The sequence below is a fragment of the Telopea speciosissima genome, chromosome 10 (genome assembly GCF_018873765.1).
Source record: "Telopea speciosissima isolate NSW1024214 ecotype Mountain lineage chromosome 10, Tspe_v1, whole genome shotgun sequence".
NCBI classification, from domain to species: domain Eukaryota; kingdom Viridiplantae; phylum Streptophyta; class Magnoliopsida; order Proteales; family Proteaceae; genus Telopea; species Telopea speciosissima.
The window spans coordinates 35,189,979-35,198,212 of NC_057925.1; the positions used below are offsets into that span (position 1 = coordinate 35,189,979).

Genomic DNA, 8,234 nt, shown 5'->3' on the forward strand with positions numbered 1-8,234 from the left:
ATTCCAAATAAAAGCAAACACACTAAAAAACAATACAAATCAGATTTATCCAACGAGCAGTCATGAGCATATTAGAACAAAGCTCAAGCCCAAAAGTTGACTCATCCACTAAGAGAGTCATGTATTTAACTATGGTATAAAACAATTCGTTACTACTCCAACTAATTCTAACACTAGTAAAGTTAACAGTTTTATCAGCTAATTCAAATAAAGATTTACTAAGTTCCAAGGTAGACACATCTGATCAGTATGATGAAGAAGAGAGCATAGGTCTCCATTATAGCACCAAACAATACCAATGTTTGTTCATCATTTCAAATTCTACCATGATGCCTTAAATATTCTAATCGCATCCTAGGTGGTAGACCAAGAAATGCCTTAGTCTTCTCATTTTCAATGAGATAGTCATATGCCATGACTATTACTTCCTCAGATAAACCTTCTACTTCCTAATTAGCTGTGAATACAACTGATGCATGTGGAACAGTATTACATTTCAAACGCTTTAGTCATACGTCCAACCTCTTATCTCAATATCTTAATTTATTCAAGAAATGCATTCCTACCCCTCTTGCGTTTCTTCTCACTTGGTGGTCCACCGGGTGAACTTGCTCCCACATTGTGCCAATCCCTTTATATCATTGTCCTCCCCAGATAAGTCAAAGTTTAGAACCGAGTTGAGACCATCCATGGATCCTCTCTCCTCGGAATTACCACCAAAGTGTTTTCGCGATCTCGTCCACTCTCTAATTGCATGATTTACTCCAAATACCTCACACATCTCATCAAATAGTTCAATTTTTTTTTTTTTGTTAAGTCTCTTGTCCACATCTGAATTACTCTAAGCATAAAAAAGTAATATATTTAGACACAACATATATGATAAAATAAAAATATTAAAATATTAAAAACATAATAAACTATTATTCTACTATCTTCCTTTTTCTTGATGTCTCCATTGAATCTGCAATTTACTCGAGACAATCAGGATCAATGTTCAAATGAGTAAAACAAATAGGGATTAAGTAGAAATATAAAGGCATCAAATGATTAATTATTACCGATATAAATTTTTTTCAACGCTCTCACTAACATTCACATTCAACATTTTGATCTAATCATTCCATCCAATTCCACTTTGACCAATCAACTCCAACACTTTTTTGTGTGAGGCCTTCAGATTTTTTAGACGATTGATTATATATTGTCATGTAAATTGAGAAGAGAATTATAGGTTCAGTACATTCACGGACACAGTGTATGCAACAGGTTTAAATCCATTGGGGCATTTGTTTCCTTCTTGAACTTGTTGAGTATTGCTTCAATCAGACACCGGTCCTAGCAAGTGATCAGTGCATGTTCTTCCCTTCCTTTGGCTCATCAAATTCATCCATCCCTAGTATAAACATTAAATTTATAAATATTAATCGACATCTGAAAAATGATATCATTCATCAAAATTCAAAAAAAATAAAATCATTCACATAATAAATTGTGCTTTCACAATCTTTACATCACAACAAAAAGATACATTCATAAGTAAATGTGTTTCTATGTGACAAAAAAATACACCATAATAAATAGATTGTGTTCACAACTACTACATCACATAAAAAAGATCTATAGACGATAATGTCGAAGTTGGTAGTCATTCCACAAAAGGTTGGTAATTTCATTTCTTATCCTACTACCCTCCTGACCATCTTCTGCTTTATTCGATGGGGCTTCAACATGATCATCAACTTCATGAGTTTCTCTATTCAGAGAAGCATCCACATCTGCCAATAAGTCATCACCAGGCATCACTCTCCTAATATGATTATGCACCATACAACAAGCTAAGACAATGTCAATCTGCCTCTCATATGAGAATGTTGACTTTTCGCATAATTATGTAACATTTGAAAATTCACCTGTAGGGCAAACAATTGAAATGGCCGATGCTAATACCCTGGAATTTAAAGCAGAACCTTCTCATTCAGGTATTACAAATGTGAATTGCAAATCAAAATCACATATAGCCAATACATTTTACGATGGTCATTACTTTCGTCCCCTAAACCTACCCTCATACGTAGGTGCAACTGATACTGGGATATGAGTTCCATCAATAACCCCAATGCAATCCTACATGAAAATAATTGTGTAATTTGTAAAAAAAGAAAAAAAAGTCAAGTGTACATATATACATTATCGTATTCTAATAGTTTAATAGAATCCAACATAGTTTACCTTGAAGTAAAGCATCAATCTATTATTGTTTGCAATATAGCTTAGTGTTTCATTCTTCGGTGGATGAATAAATTTATTTTGCATCTTGAGGAGTATCTTGAATATTAATCTGAAATACCTATTTACGGTCTCACCAGATCGCTCATAAGTATGTAGAATGGCTCGATTTCTCATATTGTGTTCCAAAATGTGTAGAAACATAGCAATCTGTTCTTCTACATTATAATGTATAGTGTTATTCAATCTACCAGTTCCCTTACAAATATGAATGAACCAATGAAAGTAATGACCGGTCATTCGAAGCATGTCTTTACAACTCTGTCCTACTATCACTTGATTTTTAAAGTTCCTAACTTTCAAATACGTATTCTTAGGGCGTTGAATATCAAATTGTTCTTCCAAATAAGGACCCATTGCGGCAGGTTCCATAGTAATAGTCATTGTAGCTGCCAATGCGCATGTCATCATCCATTTTATAGTGTTCTCAGGATCGTTCATCCATTCCATAGGGTTCTCAAGATGATCCATATATGCATTGTATAATATATGCAATGATTTAGATAACATGTGAGAAAATACAATATTAGGAATATTTTGATGTTCTAACTAAAAATATCATTCCTCAATTAAATGTAAAACAAAAAATAAGGCCCAACATAAAAACAAAAGCCATGTACAAGTAAAAGTCAAATGTAGTGCAAAAAAAAATATCATTCCTTAATTAAATGCAAAACAAAAAAAATAAGGCCCAACATAAAAAAACAACCATGTACAGATAGAAGTCAAATGCAATGCAAAAATTACCTTAAGAATCTTATGTATAAAATTATCTAAATCCAAAATGTGATTCTCAAATATTTTACACAAAAACAGAATTGGAAGAATTATTTAACAGTAAAACATTAATGACCACCTGAAAACATAATTGAACAAACCAGAAACTCAGATCAACAAATCTTCCAAGAAATATAGCAAATGCCAAAGCTGATCAAACAACAAAGAGAATACACAAAGATCTACGAGACTTAGTGATTTTGGACCGGAACAAGAGTATCATAATTAGTTTCAAGAAACATCACATACGAATTAAACATACTGAAGATCTCTCTTTCACTTTCTCACTTTCTCTTTTTTCTTTTCTAGATCTATGCAGAGCAGTTGATACTGTTTGAAGAGTTGGCAAAAAAAAGAGATACTTTAATAGGACAATAGAAAATAGCAGCAGATATGAAAGGAGACAAAAGCTAAATAACAGAACAATACATAACAAATAAATAAATAAGAAAACAGATTTCAAACATAAGAAAAACATCAGAAGTTAATATGGACAAATTTGAAGAAAGATAGAAAAATTTTGCTGAATCTGAAAATAAGCCTTTTACATAGCAAATAAATAAGTTTTTTCCTCTGATTTTTTTGCATCATTCTAGTTCATAGTTTGAACTTATTTACCATTTATAGGTTTATTTGAGATGATGTTGTGTTCAATGCCTCAACAATGTGCTATCTAGAAGGTGCTGACATTGAATCATTCAGAAAGATCTTAGAGAAATATATTGACATTAGATAGTAATCATTGTTGTATTATTGGATTTATGCCTCAGAGTAGAACTCCTAAGTCCTAACTAAAATCTGTAGAATGGTCAATTTGAAATTGATCTCCATAACATCATTAGTCTTAAAGCAGTTTTTGCCAAGCATAAAACCAGAGTTTCAATGAAGAAATAAATCTCAAACCAACAAGTAAATTCAATCAGGTTTCCCCTCCCCGGGTTGATGGTGTTATGACATCTAAGTATAAGTTTGAATGTCAGGAATAAACCCTAAATCCCAGGGCATGTACGGGAATGGGTTTCTTCTGAAATATGGACCACCTCAATGCATAAGTAGAGACCAAGGGTTGGACCCCATGTGTGTGGTGCTCAAAGGACTCCTTAGAGCTAACCCCCCATTTTCCAATTTACTTTCTGAGAAGAAACCACTTTATAAATATTATATATATCAAACATCGAACCAGAGTTTCCAGAAGATATTTTGTTTCCTCATTTCTAGTCTTACAACCTCCAAATCTTTCAGAGGAGAAGAGTACATAACACTCCATAAACATGATGACAGTTTAAAACTGCAAAAACAACATGTCCAAGGGGATCAAATCCCTACCCAATTTTCCTATCCCTGGCATGTCTATCATGTCATTGTTAATCTCTATGTGAGGAGAAATCATCCATAAAACTGAACAACTTCGCTCTTAGGAAATGAATTGGTTTTCCCTTTGAGTCCATGAAAAGGAAGAAATTGAAGTGTTCATAGAAAAACCTTACCAAGTCTTTGAACATTAGTGGGTTCAATACAGATGAAGCAACATGGTAAATTTTCATCTCAGGTTTCCTTCTTGCTACAGCACCATGCTTTGCATGGCTGCATAAGTTACATTTACAACCTTGTCTATTGGGACCTACACACATTAATCATGTCAAAAAAAAAAATAAACTTACTTGTATACTTACTATGCCTAGCCAACGCCATATAAGATGAGCACCCAAACACAACTTATTACATCAAAAACTCTATTGGGATCTACAAGAAAAATCCATGAGCTGGTCTTTTCCATAATACAACACTATTGGATCCATCATCCAGAGGGTTCCATAATAACAGAATATGATAAATAGAAAATAAATTATTATGATTGTGAGACAACAAACTATATTACAGTACTTTAGAACTTAAATATTAATATATAACAATACAGTTCAGTATTATATTTTTCTAATTTAAATTTACACACATTAGTATAGAAATGACACAATATTGTCATTCCTAATACATATACAACAATGAATTATCCCTTATTAGATACATATATAGACAAGAGATTTTCTTATTGACACCCCTAATAGTTTCAAAAATTTTGTAACCTTGTTTTTTTGCCACTTTTGTATGATACACAATTTTCTTCTTCCCTTATCCTCCATCCATTTCTGAAACCTCAAGTCGAACCCACCATTTTTTCATCTTCACATTCTTTTTCTATGAACCATAGCATTAACCTGAAACCATGATTACAATTGAATAACCTTGCTGAAATCCCTTTAGTAGTAAATCTATTAATTCATTAAACTCCACCATCATTCCCTTCTCTCACCATTTCCATCTTTACCCACACCTCCATTATTATTTTTCTTTATTTATTCTCTCTTCTTCCCACCAACCGAATCAGCAACCATGATAGAAACCACCATCTAACCGTATCCTCATACTCCATTCTTTTTTTTATTTGTTTTCTTCTTCTTCTAAAACTAACCGAACCCAATTTGCAGTCTCTTCTTCTCACCCATCAAAACTCAAACCCATTTTTCTTCTCCAGTCTCTCAGTCGAAATCCCTTTCTTCCCCATTTTTTAATCATCAATGAACTCTCTATTCCTTCCTTCATCATTGATTCCATCTTCCTCTTCTCTTCCTTTTCTTTTACTTCCTTCCAACCTCAACAGCCACAAACCAAACCCACCATCACCGATTTTCTTCTCTGCCCCTCTCATTCTTCTCCATTTTCTTCTATTCAACATCACCTCACCCCATTGATCCCCATTTCTAGAAAACCAAAGACCTCCCTAATTGCCACCATTACCTTCACCGTTTTAGTCTAGAAAGACTAGCTAGAACCCTATTTCTATCCATCTTCTTCATTATACATTTCACCTCCCCTGAATCTGAGCTACCCCAGTCTAACTCTAAAATTCCAAAAACCCTTACCTCTATGGGAAAGACAGAGAGAATGAGAGGAAAAAAAACTAAGCAGTAAGCACTCACTAAATAGAGGTCCAAGTATTGACAAAACTTCTAAAGCACTATCTGAAATCGATCAACAGTTGATTGAAGACAGAGAGATCAGAGAAGCTCAAATGAACTACTACATCATCAAGACTAGTTAAGAGAGGGATCATTTTTAAAGCGAACTCATATTTTTATATAATATAAGTTTGATATAGAGGTCCCTACCGTTCAAATGCCTTCGCCTTCGCCAACAGTTTCCAACAAAAAATCATGGAAATGAGTCACAAACGACTAGAAGAAAGAGCTAGGAAGCAAAGAAGAGATGAACAACTCAATAGCAAGTGAAGATTTACGACTTCTACGATGAGAGATGAGAGAGATTCGAGAGAGAGAGAGATTAGAGAGATGAGGGAGTTTGAGATCAAGAAAGAGAGAGGAGAATGATGGAGAGATGCTTACCGTGGGAGAGATGAGGTAGATCGAGCTCAAGCTTGCTTCGGGGAGGAGTCGAGGACTAGTCGAGCAAAAGTTTTCTCTCCATTCCTCGTCTCGAGGATGAGATTAATTTTAGGGTGGGATACAAAACGTTGTAATTTTTATTATTTTTTAATTTTTTTTTAAACGCTTTGGGAGTACCTATTGATGGAAGAGGGGCTCTAAGCGATCACGAACGAAGACGTGTCGAAGTAATATAATTTTCTTTTTTAAATTTATCTACCAAACAACCAGGAAATATGAAAGCCAAGAAAATTTAGGGAATCTTCTTTTCTTGGCTTCCAAACACACCCTAAAAGACAGTAAAAGCTACTAAATTCAACGACTGAGATTGCGTAGAGAATAAATATAACCAAGATAATCCTAAAATGTCACACCCCACCCAACTAAACTGTGCTCATGTGACTGAATGTCATCGACATTCACATAATCATCAGGATCACATTTACAGTGATTCTAATCACAATTAAATCATAAGAATTAAATAATCAGATGTAGTGGAAGATCAAGTATTTAATGTAAATGTCAAAATTGTATCAGAATTCTAGATTATAAAATAATTATATCTATCAAATTCTTGACTTTGCATCCTTTAATATGCACCTCATACAATCAAAATATTATTTACATCTAAGAGTTCATAAGCATAACAAAAAAAACAAAAAAAAAGGATGTAAAGTGAAGAATTTAATACATATAATTGCTTTATGATAAAGTAATTATATGTATTAAATTCTCTACTTTACATTTTTTTTTTGTTATATTTATTAACTCTTGGATGTAAATAATCTTTTGAATTGTATGAGGTACATATTAAAGGAAGTAAAGTCGAGAATTTGATACGTATAATTACTTTATCATCTAGAATTCTGATACAATTTTGACATTTACATTATATACTTGATCTTCTGTTGCATCTGATTATTTAATTATTGTGATTTAATTGTGATTAGAACCACTGTAAATGTGATCATGATGATTATGTGAATGTCGATAACATTCAGTCACATGAACCCGATTTAGTTTAAGTGGGATGTAATAGCGTGGTATCGAAGATTAATTTGCAATGTCGATGACATTCAGTCACATGAACCCGGCTTAGTTTGGGTGGGGTGCGACATAAAAGGAGGTGGGATCCTTGGTACAAAATCCTACTAAAAATAAGCAATCCAAAGCAAAGGAAAGAAAGGGGTCTGCCAAAAATTCGTTGGTCATTGTAGTCTCTCCTCCAAAATTCGTTCAAGGATATATAGTCTTTATAAATAATCCAAAGGTGATGTGACAAGGTGGCGGCTAGGCACTCCTCCAATGCTTCCTCAAAGTCAAAATCTTTTTTAATAAATAGGATTAAGAGAATCATCTTCAATCTCTAGTTCTCTAAATCTGTCGTGCTTGATATTAGCTTCTTAAAAATAGCAAAAATCTTCTTTTCGTAATCTTCCCAATATAATAGCTAGAGCTTCCGTAAAAAATAAGAAAGTAGCTAGCAAGATCTCCTAACGATTGGTGACGGCTGGTTGTATTCACATTGAAAGATTTATTGACGAGGTGGCATACACTAAAGAGACGGTTGGTTGTATTCACACTCTTAAAAACCAAATTTTGATTGTTAATGTGGCATTGTCAAACTGAGCTTGCATTATATCCCCACTATTGAATTTTGTTTTTAATCTATAAAGAGGGAAATCAATCTGCTGATGCGCTAGCATCTTTTGGTGTTAACCTCCAATT

General features: G+C 33.5%; 1 long non-coding RNA gene across 1 annotated transcript; it reads right to left on the reverse strand.

Moving 5' to 3' along the window:
- Positions 1-2,054: 2,054 nt before the first annotated feature.
- On the reverse strand, positions 2,055-2,592 carry LOC122643894. The gene is made up of 2 exons (XR_006330188.1): positions 2,233-2,592; positions 2,055-2,127 (listed from the first exon to the last, which is right to left on the reverse strand). It is a non-coding gene; the product is annotated as an uncharacterized LOC122643894 (long non-coding RNA).
- Positions 2,593-8,234: the final 5,642 nt, after the last annotated feature.